A 12,782-nucleotide genomic window follows, 5' to 3' on the forward strand; every position below is an offset into this window, starting at 1 on the left:
TCTGTATAATAGATCGCTCTGCGTGTAACGGCTCTATAATAGATCCCTCTGCGTGTAGTGACTCTATATAATAGATCCCTCTGCGTGTAAAGACTATATAATAGATCCCTCTGTCTGTAATGACTCTATATAATAGATCCCTCTGCGTGTAATGACTCTATATAATAGATCCCTCTGCGTGTAATGACTCTATAGAATAGATCCCTCTGCTTGTAATGACTCTTTAGAATAGATCCCTCTGCATGTAATGACTCTATATAATAGATCCCTCTGCGTGTAACGACTCTATATAATAGATCCCTCTGCGTGTAACCACTCTATATAATAGATCCCTCTGTGTGTAATGACTCTATATAATAGATCCCTCTGTGTGTAATGACTCTATATAATAGATCCCTCTGCGTGTAATGACTCTATATAATAGATCCCTCTGCGTGTAACCACTCTATATAATAGATCCCTCTGCGTGTAATGACTATGTAATAGATCCGTCTGCGTGTAACGACTCTATATAATAGATCCCTCTGCGTGTAATGACTGCTATGTTATAGATCCCTGTGCGTGTAATGACTCTATATAATAGATCCCTCTGCGTGTAATGACTCTATATAATAGACCCCTCTGCGTGTAATGACTCTATATAATAGATCCCTCTGCGTGTAATGACTATATAATAGATCCGTCTGCGTGTAACGACTCTATATAATAGATCCCTCTGCGTGTAATGACTGCTATGTTATAGATCCCTGTGCGTGTAATGACTCTATATAATAGATCCCTCTGCGTGTAATGACTCTATATAATAGACCCCTCTGCGTGTAATAACTCTATATAATAGATCCCTCTGCGTGTAATGACTCTATATAATAAATCCCTCTGCGTGTAATGACTCTATATAATAGATCCCTCTGCGTGTAATGACTATATAATAGATCCCTCTGCGTGTAATGACTCTATATAATAGATCCCTCTGCGTGTAATGACTCTATATAATAGATCCCTCTGCGTGTAATGACTCTATATAATAGATCCCTCTGCGTGTAATGACTCTATATAATAGATCCCTCTGCGTGTAATGACTCTAATAGATCCCTCTGCGTGTAACGACTCTATATAATAGATCCCTCTGCGTGTAACGACTCTATATAATAGATCCCTCTGCGTGTAATGACTCTATAATAGATCCCTCTGCGTGTAATGACTCTATATAATAGATCCCTCTGCGTGTAATGACTCTATATAATAGATCCCTCTGCGTGTAATGACTATATAATAGATCCGTCTGTGTAATGACTATATAATAGATCACTGCGTGTAATGACTCTATATAATAGATCCCTCTGTGTAATGACTCTATATAATAGATCCCTCTGTGTAATGACTCTATATATTAGATCCCTCTGCGTGTAATGACTCTATATAATAGATCACTCTGCGTGTAATGACTCTATATAATAGATCACTCTGCGTGTAATGACTCTATATAATAGATCACTCTGCGTGTAATGACTCTATATAATAGATCACTCTGCGTGTAATGACTCTATATAATAGATCACTCTGCGTGTAATGACTATAGAATAGATCCCTCTGCGTGTAATGACTCTATAGAATAGATTCCTCTGCGTGTAATGACTCTATATAATAGATCCCTCTGCGTGTAATGACTCTATATAATAGATCCCTCTGTGTGTAATGACTATATAATAGATCCCTCTGTGTAATGACTCTATATAATAGATCCCTCTGCGTGTAATAACTCTATATAATAGATCACTCTGCGTGTAATGACTCTATATAATAGATCACTCTGCGTGTAATGACTCTATATAATAGATCACTCTGCGTGTAATGACTCTATATAATAGATCACTCTGCGTGTAATGACTCTATAATAGATCCCTCTGCGTGTAACGACTCTATATAATAGATCCCTCTGCATGTAACGACTCTATATAATAGATCCCTCTGCGTGTAACGACTCTATATAATAGATCCCTCTGCGTGTAACGACTCTATATAATAGATCCCTCTGCGTTTAATGACTCTATAGAATAGATCCCTCTGCGTGTAACGGCTCTGTATAATAGATCGCTCTGCGTGTAATGGCTCTGTATAATAGATCCCTCTGCGTGTAGTGACTCTATATAATAGATCCCTCTGCGTGTAAAGACTCTATATAATAGATCCCTCTGTCTGTAATGACTCTATAATAGATCCCTCTGCGTGTAATGACTCTATATAATAGATCCCTCTGCGTGTAATGACTCTATAGAATAGATCCCTCTGCTTGTAATGACTCTATAGAATAGATCCCTCTGCATGTAATGACTCTATATAATAGATCCCTCTGCGTGTAATAACTCTATAGAATAGATCGCTCTGCGTGTAATGACTCTATATAATAGATCCCTCTGCGTGTAACGACTCTATATAATAGATCCCTCTGCGTGTAACCACTCTATATAATAGATCCCTCTGTGTGTAATGACTCTATATAATAGATCCCTCTGTGTGTAATGACTCTATATAATAGATCCCTCTGTGTGTAATGACTCTATATAATAGATTGCTCTGCGTGTAATGACTCTATATAATAGATCCTTCTGCGTGTAATGACTATATAATAGATCCGTCTGCGTGTAACGACTCTATATAATAGATCCCTCTGTGTGTAATGACTATATAATAGATCCCTCTGTGTAATGACTCTATATAATAGATCCCTCTGCGTGTAATAACTCTATATAATAGATCACTCTGCGTGTAATGACTCTATATAATAGATCACTCTGCGTGTAATGACTCTATATAATAGATCACTCTGCGTGTAATGACTCTATATAATAGATCACTCTGCGTGTAATGACTCTATAATAGATCCCTCTGCGTGTAACGACTCTATATAATAGATCCCTCTGCGTGTAACGACTCTATATAATAGATCCCTCTGCGTGTAACGACTCTATATAATAGATCCCTCTGCGTGTAACGACTCTATATAATAGATCCCTCTGCGTTTAATGACTCTATAGAATAGATCCCTCTGCGTGTAACGGCTCTGTATAATAGATCGCTCTGCGTGTAATGGCTCTGTATAATAGATCCCTCTGCGTGTAGTGACTCTATATAATAGATCCCTCTGCGTGTAAAGACTCTATATAATAGATCCCTCTGTCTGTAATGACTCTATAATAGATCCCTCTGCGTGTAATGACTCTATATAATAGATCCCTCTGCGTGTAATGACTCTATAGAATAGATCCCTCTGCTTGTAATGACTATAGAATAGATCCCTCTGCATGTAATGACTCTATATAATAGATCCCTCTGCGTGTAATAACTCTATAGAATAGATCGCTCTGCGTGTAATGACTCTATATAATAGATCCCTCTGCGTGTAACGACTCTATATAATAGATCCCTCTGCGTGTAACCACTCTATATAATAGATCCCTCTGTGTGTAATGACTCTATATAATAGATCCCTCTGTGTGTAATGACTCTATATAATAGATCCCTCTGTGTGTAATGACTCTATATAATAGATTGCTCTGCGTGTAATGACTCTATATAATAGATCCTTCTGCGTGTAATGACTATATAATAGATCCGTCTGCGTGTAACGACTCTATATAATAGATCCCTCTGCGTGTAATGACTGCTATGTTATAGATCCCTGTGCGTGTAATGACTCTATATAATAGATCCCTCTGCGTGTAATGACTCTATATAATAGACCCCTCTGCGTGTAATGACTCTATATAATAGATCCCTCTGCGTGTAATGACTATATAATAGATCCATCTGCGTGTAACGACTATATAATAGATCCCTCTGCGTGTAATGACTGCTATATTATAGATCCCTGTGCGTGTAATGACTCTATATAATAGATCCCTCTGCGTGTAATGACTCTATATAATAGACCCCTCTGCGTGTAATAACTCTATATAATAGATCCCTCTGCGTGTAATGACTCTATATAATGGACCCCTCTGCGTGTAATGACTATATAATAGATCACTCTGCGTGTAATGACTCTATATAATAGATCCCTCTGCGTGTAATGACTCTATATAATAGATCCCTCTGCGTGTAACGACTCTATATAATAGATCCCTCTGCGTGTAACAACTCTATATAATAGATCCCTCTGCGTGTAACGACTCTATGTAATAGATCCCTCTGCGTGTAACGACTATATAATAGATCCCTCTGCGTGTAACGGCTCTGTATAATAGATCGCTCTGCGTGTAACGGCTCTGTATAATAGATTGCTCTGCGTGTAATGGCTCTGTATAATAGATCCCTCTGCGTGTAGTGACTCTATATAATAGACCCCTCTGCGTGTAACGACTTTATATAATAGATCCCTTTGTGTGTAATGACTATATAATAGATCCCTCTGTGTGTAATGACTCTATATAATAGATCCCTCTGTGTGTAATGACTCTATATAATAGATCCCTCTGCGTGTAATGACTCTATATAATAGATCCCTCTGTGTAATGACTCTATATAATAGATCCCTCTGCATGTAATGACTCTATATAATAGATCCCTGTGTGTAATGACTCTATATAATAGATCCCTCTGTGTGTAATGACTCTTTATAATAGATCCCTCTGTGTGTAATGACTCTGTATAATAGATCCCTCTGCGTGTAATGACTCTATATAATAGATCCCTGTGTGTAATGACTCTATATAATAAATCCCTCTGCGTGTAATGACTCTATATAATAGATCCCTCTGCGTGTAATGACTCTATATAATAGATCCCTGTGTGTAATGACTCTATGTAATAGATCCCTCTGCGTGTAATGACTCTATATATACACTGCTCAAAAAAATACAGGGAGCCCTGAAATCCCGCCTCCTAGATGTGAATGAATGAAATCTTCTCATTGAATTCTTTGTTCTGTAGAAAGCTGAATGTGCTGACAACAAAATCACCCAAAAATCATCAATGGAAATCAAATTCATTAACCAATGGAGGCCTGGATCTGGAGTCACCCCCAAAATAAAAGTGGAAAAACACACTACAGGCCGATCCAACTGTGATGTAATGTCCTTAAAACAAGTCAAAATGAGGCTCAGTATTGTGTGTGGCCTCCACGTGCCTGTATGACCTCCCTACAACGCCTGGGCATGCTCCTGATGAGGCTGAGTATTGTGTGTGGCCTCCACGTGCCTGTATGACCTCCCTACAACGCCTGGGCATGCTCCTGATGAGGCTGAGTATTGTGTGTGACCTCCACGTGCCTGTATGACCTCCCTACAACGCCTGGGCATGCTCCTGATGAGGCTGAGTATTGTGTGTGGCCTCCACGTGCCTGTATGACCTCCCTACAACGCCTGGGCATGCTCCTGATGAGGCTAAGTATTGTGTGTGGCCTCCACGTGCCTGTATGAACTCCCTACAACGCCTGGGCATGCTCCTGATGACGCTTAGTATTGTGTGTGGCCTCCACGTGCCTGTATGACCTCCCTACAACGCCTGGGCATGCTCCTGATGAGGCTGAGTATTGTGTGTGGCCTCCACATGCCTGTATGACCTCCCTACAACGCCTGGGCATGCTCCTGATGAGGCTGAGTATTGTGTGTGGCCTCCACGTGATTGTATGACCTCCCTACAACGCCTGGGCATGCTCCTGATGAGGCTGAGTATTGTGTGTGGCCTCCACGTGCCTGTATGACCTCCCTACAACGCCTGGGCATGCTCCTGATGAGGCTCAGTATTGTGTGTTGCCTCCACGTGCCTGTATGACCTCCCTACAACGCCTGGGCATGCTCTTGATGAGGCTCAGTATTGTGTGTGGCCTCCACGTGCCTGTATGACCTCCCTACAACGCCTGGGCATGCTCCTGATGAGGCTGAGTATTGTGTGTGGCCTCCACGTGCCTGTATGACCTCCCTACAAATCCTGGGCATGCTCATGATGAGGCTGAGTATTGTGTGTGGCCTCCACGTGCCTGTATGACCTCCCTACAACGCCTGGGCATGCTCCTGATGAGGTTGATTATTGTGTGTGGCCTCCACGTGCCTGTATGACCTCCTACAACGCCTGGGCATGCTCCTGATGAGGCTGAGTATTGTGTGTGGCCTCCACTTGCCTGTATGACCTCCCTACAACGCCTGGGCATGCTCCTGATGAGGCTAAGTATTGTGTGTGGCCTCCACGTGATTGTATGACCTCCCTACAACGCCTGGGCATGCTCCTGATGAGGCTTAGTATTGTGTGTGGCCTCCACGTGCCTGTATGACCTCCCTACAACGCCTGGGCATGCTCCTGATGAGGCTGAGTATTGTGTGTGGTCTCCACGTGCCTGTATGACCTCCCTACAATGCCTGAGCATGCTCCTGATGAGGCTGAGTATTGTGTGTGGCCTCCACGTGCCTGTATGACCTCCCTACAACACCTGGGCATGCTCCTGATGAGGCTAAGTATTGTGTGTGGCCTCCACGTGATTGTATGACCTCCCTACAACGCCTGGGCATGCTCCTGATGAGGCTGAGTATTGTGTGTGGCCTCCACGTGCCTGTATGACCTCCCTACAACGCCTGGGCATGCTCCTGATGAGGCTGAGTATTGTGTGTGGCCTCCACGTGCCTGTATGACCTCCCTACAACGCCTGAGCATGCTCCTGATGAGGCTGAGTATTGTGTGTGGCCTCCACTTGCCTGTATGACGTCCCTACAACGCCTGGGCATGCTCCTGATGAGGCTGAGTATTGTGTGTGGCCTCCACGTGCCTGTATGACCTCCCTACAACGCCTGAGCAACCTCCTGATGAGGCTGAGTATTGTGTGTGGCCTCCACTTGCCTGTATGACGTCCCTACAACACCTGGGCATGCTCCTGATGAGGCTGAGTATTGTGTGTGGCCTCCATGTGCCTGTATGACCTCCCTACAACACCTGGGCATGCTCCTGATGAGGCTGAGTATTGTGTGTGGCCTCCACTTGCCTGTATGACGTCCCTACAACGCCTGGGCATGCTCCTGATGAGGCTGAGTATTGTGTGTGGCCTCCACTTGCCTGTATGACCTCCCTACAACGCCTGGGCATGCTCCTGATGAGGTTGAGTATTGTGTGTGGCCTCCACGTGCCTGTATGACCTCCCTACAACGCCTGGGCATGCTCCTGATGAGGCTGAGTATTTTGTGTGGCCTCCACTTGTCTGTATGACCTCCCTACAACGCCTGGGCATGCTCCTGATGAGGTTGAGTATTGTGTGTGGCCTCCACGTGATTGTATCACCTCCCTACAACGCCTGGGCATGCTCCTGATGAGGCTGAGTATTGTGTGTGGCCTCCACGTGCCTGTATGGCCTCCCTACAACGCCTGGGCATGCTCCTGATGAGGTTGCGGATGGTCTCCTGTGGGATCTCCTCCCAGACCTGGACTAAAGCATCCGCCAACTCCTGGACAGTCTGTGGAGCAACGTGACGTTGGTGGATGGAGCGAGACATGATGTCCCAGATGTGCTCAATCGGATTCAGGTCTGGGGAACGGGTGGGCCAGTCCATAGCTTCAATGTCTTCATCTTGCAGGAACTGCTGACACACTCCAGCCACATGAGGTCTGGCATTGTCCTGCATTAGGAGGAACCCAGGGGCAACCGCACCAGCATATGGTCTCACAAGGGGTCTGAGGATCTCATCTCGGTACCTAATGGCAGTCAGGCTACCTCTGGCGAGCACATGGAGGGCTGTGCGGCCCTCCAAAGAAATGCCACCCCACACCATTACTGACCCACTGCCAAACCGGTCATGCTGAAGGATGTTGCAGGCAGCAGATCACTCTCCACGGCGTCTCCAGACTCTGTGACGTCTGTCACATGTGCTCAGTGTGAACCTGCTTTCATCTGTGAAGAGCACAGGGCGCCAGTGGCCACTTTGCCAATCCTTGTGTTCTGTGGCAAATGCCAAGCGTCCTGCACGGTGTTGGACTGTGAGCACAACCCCCATCTGTGGACGTCGGGCCCTCATACCACCCTCATGGAGTCGGTTTCTAACCGTTTGTGCAGACACATGCACATTTGTGGCCTGCTGGAGGTCATTTTGCAGGGCTCTGGCAGTGCTCCTCCTGTTCCTCCTTGCACAAAGGCGGAGGCAGCGGTCCTGCTGCTGGGTTGTTGCCCTTCTACGGCCCCCTCCACATCTCCTCGTGTACCGGCCTGTCTCCTGGTAGCGCCTTCAGCCTCTGGACACTACACTGACAGACACAGCAAACCTTCTTGCCACAGCTCGCATTGATGTGCCATCCTGGATGAGCTGCACTACCTGAACAACTTCTGTGCGTTATAGAGTCCGTCTCATGCTACCACGAGTGTGAAAGCACAACCAACATTCAAAAGTGACCAAAACATCAGCCAGAAAGCATTGGTACTGAGATGTGGTCTGTGGTCCCCACCTACAGAACCACTCCTTTATTGAGGGGGTCTTGATAATTGCCAATAATTTCCATCTATTGTCTATTCCATTTGCACAACAGCATGTGAGATTGATCGTCAATCAGTGTTGCTTCCTAAGTGGACAGTTTGATTTCACAGAAGTTTCATTTACTTGGAGTTATATTCTGTGGTTTAAGTGTTCCCTGTATTTTTTTGAGCAGTGTATATGAGATTCACTTTTTGTATTGAAGAACTGAAATTAACTTTTTGATGATATTCTAATTTAGTGAGAAGCTCCTGTATATGGTGGTCTGGATAGGGGTGGTGGTTGTAAACTATAGGGGAAGTGGGTTGGGGGAAGAGGGTTCTAGTCAGAGGATATTTAGACTACAGCGGAGGTCCGGTGGGGGGTATTTAGATTATGGGGGGGGGGGGGTCTGTTTGGGGAATATTTAGACTACATGGGGGTCCAGTGGAAGGTAGTGTAGACTGCGGGGAGGACCAGTTGGGGGAAGGAGGTGGTAGACTACCAAGGGGTCCTATTGGGGACAGTGGAGGGTAGACTACAGGGGGGTCCTGTCAGGGGTAGGGGGTGGTATACTATGGGTGGGGGTCCTGTCGGGGACAGGGGGTGGTAGACTATGTGGGGGTCCTTTAGGGGGAAAGAGGTAGACTACGGGGGTCCTGTCCGGTCAAAGGGGGTGGTAGACTATGTAGGGTCCTGTTGGGGGCAGGGAGGATGGTAGATTACATGGGAGTTCTGTCGGTAGCAGGGGGTGGTAGACTGCGGGGGTCCTTTTGGGGACAGGGGGGGTACCTGACAGGGACAAGTGGGGAGGTAAACTATGTGGGGGTCCTGTCAGGGGAAGGAGGTAGTAAACTACAGGGGTCCTGTTGAGGACAGGGGGGGTACCTGGCAAGGGGTGTGATAGACGACAGGGGGGAGGTAGACTATGGGGGGGTCTTTTAGGGGGAAGGAGGTAGTAGACTATGGGGAGGGGGGTCCTGTAGGGGGAAGGAAGTCGTAGACTATGGGGAGGGGGGTCCTGTATGGGGAAGGAGGTAGTAGACTATGGGGAGGGGGGTCCTGTATGGGGAAGGAGGTAGTAGACTATGGGGAGGGGGGTCCTGTATGGGGAAGGAGGTAGTAGACTATGGGGAGGGGGGTCCTGTATGGGGAAGGAGGTAGTAGATTATGGGGAGGGGGGTCCTGTATGGGGAAGGAGGTAGTAGACTATGGGGAGGGGGGTCCTGTATGGGGAAGGAGGTAGTAGACTATGGGGAGGGGGGTCCTGTAGGGGGAAGGAGGTAGTAGACTATGGGGAGGGGGGTCCTGTAGGGGGAAGGAGGTAGTAGACTATGGGGAGGGGGGTCCTGTAGGGGGAAGGAGGTAGTAGACTATGGGGAGGGGGGTCCTGTAGGGGGAAGGAGGTAGTAGACTATGGGGAGGGGGGTCCTGTAGGGGGAAGGAGGTAGTAGACTATGGGGAGGGGGGTCCTGTAGGGGGGAGGAGGTAGTAGACTATGGGGAGGGGGGTCCTGTAGGGGGAAGGAGGTAGTAGACTATGGGGAGGGGGGTCCTGTAGGGGGAAGGAGGTAGTAGACTATGGGGCGGTCTTGTAGGGGGAAGGAGGTAGTAGACTATGGGGGGGTCCTATAGGGAGAAGGGGGTGGTAGACTGCGGGAGTCCTGTCGGGAACAGGGGGGGGGGGGTACCTGACAGGGGCAAGGGAGGTGATAGACAACAGTGGGGAGGTAGCTGATGGGGGGTCCTGTAGGTGGAAGGAGGTAGTAGACTATGGGGGGTCCTGTAGAAGGTAGTAGACTATGGGGGGGTCCTGTAGGAGGTAGTAGACTATGGGGGGGTCCTGTAGGAGGTAGTAGACTATGGGGGGTCCTGTAGGAGGTAGTAGACTATGGGGGGGTCTTGTAGGGGGTAGTAAACTATGGGGGGGTCCTGTAGGAGGTAGTAGACTATGGGGAGGGGGTCCTGTAGGGGGAAGGAGGTAGACTATGGGGAGGGGGGTCCTGTAGGGGAAAGGAGGTAGTAGACTATGGGGAGGGGGTCCTGTAGGGGGAAGGAGGTAGACTATGGGGAGGGGGGTCCTGTAGGGGGAAGGAGGTAGTAGACTATGGGGAGGGGGTCCTGTAGGGAGAAGGAGGTAGACTATGGGGAGGGGGGTCCTGTAGGGGGAAGGAGGTAGTAGACTATGGGGAGGGGGGTCCTGTAGGGGGAAGGAGGTAGTAGAGTAATGGGGGGTCCTGTAGGAGGTAGTAGAGTATGGGGGGGTCCTGTAGGAGGTAGTAGAGTATGGGGGGGGGGTCCTGTAGGAGGTAGTAGAGTATGGGGGGGGGTACTGTAGGAGGTAGTAGAGTATGGGGGGGTCCTGTAGGAGGTAGTAGAGTATGGGGGGGTCCTGTAGGAGGTAGTAGAGTATGGGGGGGGGTCCTGTAGGAGGTAGTAGAGTATGGGGGGGGGTCCTGTAGGAGGTAGTAGAGTATGGGGGGGGGTCCTGTAGGAGGTAGTAGAGTATGGGGGGGTCCTGTAGGAGGTAGTAGAGTATGGGGGGGGTCCTGTAGGAGGTAGTAGAGTATGGGGGGGTCCTGTAGGAGGTAGTAGAGTATGGGGGGGGTCCTGTAGGAGGTAGTAGAGTATGGAGGGGGGTCCTGTAGGAGGTAGTAGAGTATGGAGGGGGGTCCTGTAGGAGGTAGTAGAGTATGGAGGGGGGTCCTGTAGGAGGTAGTAGAGTATGGAGGGGGGTCCTGTAGGAGGTAGTAGAGTATGGAGGGGGGTCCTGTAGGAGGTAGTAGAGTATGGAGGGGGGTCCTGTAGGAGGTAGTAGAGTATGGAGGGGGGTCCTGTAGGAGGTAGTAGAGTATGGAGGGGGGTCCTGTAGGAGGTAGTAGAGTATGGAGGGGGGTCCTGTAGGAGGTAGTAGAGTATGGAGGGGGGTCCTGTAGGAGGTAGTAGAGTATGGAGGGGGGTCCTGTAGGAGGTAGTAGAGTATGGAGGGGGGTCCTGTAGGAGGTAGTAGAGTATGGAGGGGGGTCCTGTAGGAGGTAGTAGAGTATGGAGGGGGGTCCTGTAGGAGGTAGTAGAGTATGGAGGGGGGTCCTGTAGGAGGTAGTAGAGTATGGAGGGGGGTCCTGTAGGAGGTAGTAGAGTATGGAGGGGGGTCCTGTAGGAGGTAGTAGAGTATGGAGGGGGGTCCTGTAGGAGGTAGTAGAGTATGGAGGGGGGTCCTGTAGGAGGTAGTAGAGTATGGAGGGGGGTCCTGTAGGAGGTAGTAGAGTATGGAGGGGGGTCCTGTAGGAGGTAGTAGAGTATGGAGGGGGGTCCTGTAGGAGGTAGTAGAGTATGGAGGGGGGTCCTGTAGGAGGTAGTAGAGTATGGAGGGGGGTCCTGTAGGAGGTAGTAGAGTATGGGGGGGGGGGTCCTGTAGGAGGTAGTAGAGTATGGAGGGGGGTCCTGTAGGAGGTAGTAGAGTATGGAGGGGGGTCCTGTAGGAGGTAGTAGAGTATGGAGGGGGGTCCTGTAGGAGGTAGTAGACTATGGGGGGGGGGGTCCTGTAGGAGGTAGTAGACTATGGGGGGGGGGGGGTCCTGTAGGAGGTAGTAGACTATGGGGGGGGGGTCCTGTAGGAGGTAGTAGACTATGGGGGGGGGGTCCTGTAGGAGGTAGTAGAGTATGGAGGGGGGTCCTGTAGGAGGTAGTAGAGTATGGAGGGGGGTCCTGTAGGAGGTAGTAGAGTATGGGGGGGGGGTCCTGTAGGAGGTAGTAGAGTATGGAGGGGGGTCCTGTAGGAGGTAGTAGACTATGGGGGGGGGGGTCCTGTAGGAGGTAGTAGACTATGGGGGGGGGGGTCCTGTAGGAGGTAGTAGACTATGGGGGGGGGGGTCCTGTAGGAGGTAGTAGACTATGGGGGGGGGGGTCCTGTAGGAGGTAGTAGACTATGGGGGGGGGGGTCCTGTAGGAGGTAGTAGACTATGGGGGGGGGGGTCCTGTAGGAGGTAGTAGACTATGGGGGGGGGGTCCTGTAGGAGGTAGTAGACTATGGGGGGGGGGGTCCTGTAGGGAGACGGAGGTAGTAGACTACAGGGGTCCTGTCAACAGGGGGTGGTAGACTGTGGGTGTCCTGGGGGGGGGGTACCTGACAGGGGCAAGGGAGGTGATAGACGACAGTGGGGAGGTAGCTGTAGGGGGAAGGAGGTAGTAGACTATGGGAGGTCCTGTAGGAGGTAGTAGAATATGGGGGGTCCTGTCAGGGTGGGGGTGTTGAGATCTGTGAGCTAGAAATAACATAAATGAAAAATTAAGAGCTAATTCCATGTCCAGAGGTTGAGAACCAGCTGCAACTGGATTCCCCCCCCCCATATCCCCGTCC

Source organism: Phyllobates terribilis, unplaced genomic scaffold (genome assembly GCF_046119375.1).
Source record: "Phyllobates terribilis strain yellow unplaced genomic scaffold, ASM4611937v1 Scaffold_6__1_contigs__length_29720123, whole genome shotgun sequence".
Taxonomy (NCBI): domain Eukaryota; kingdom Metazoa; phylum Chordata; class Amphibia; order Anura; family Dendrobatidae; genus Phyllobates; species Phyllobates terribilis.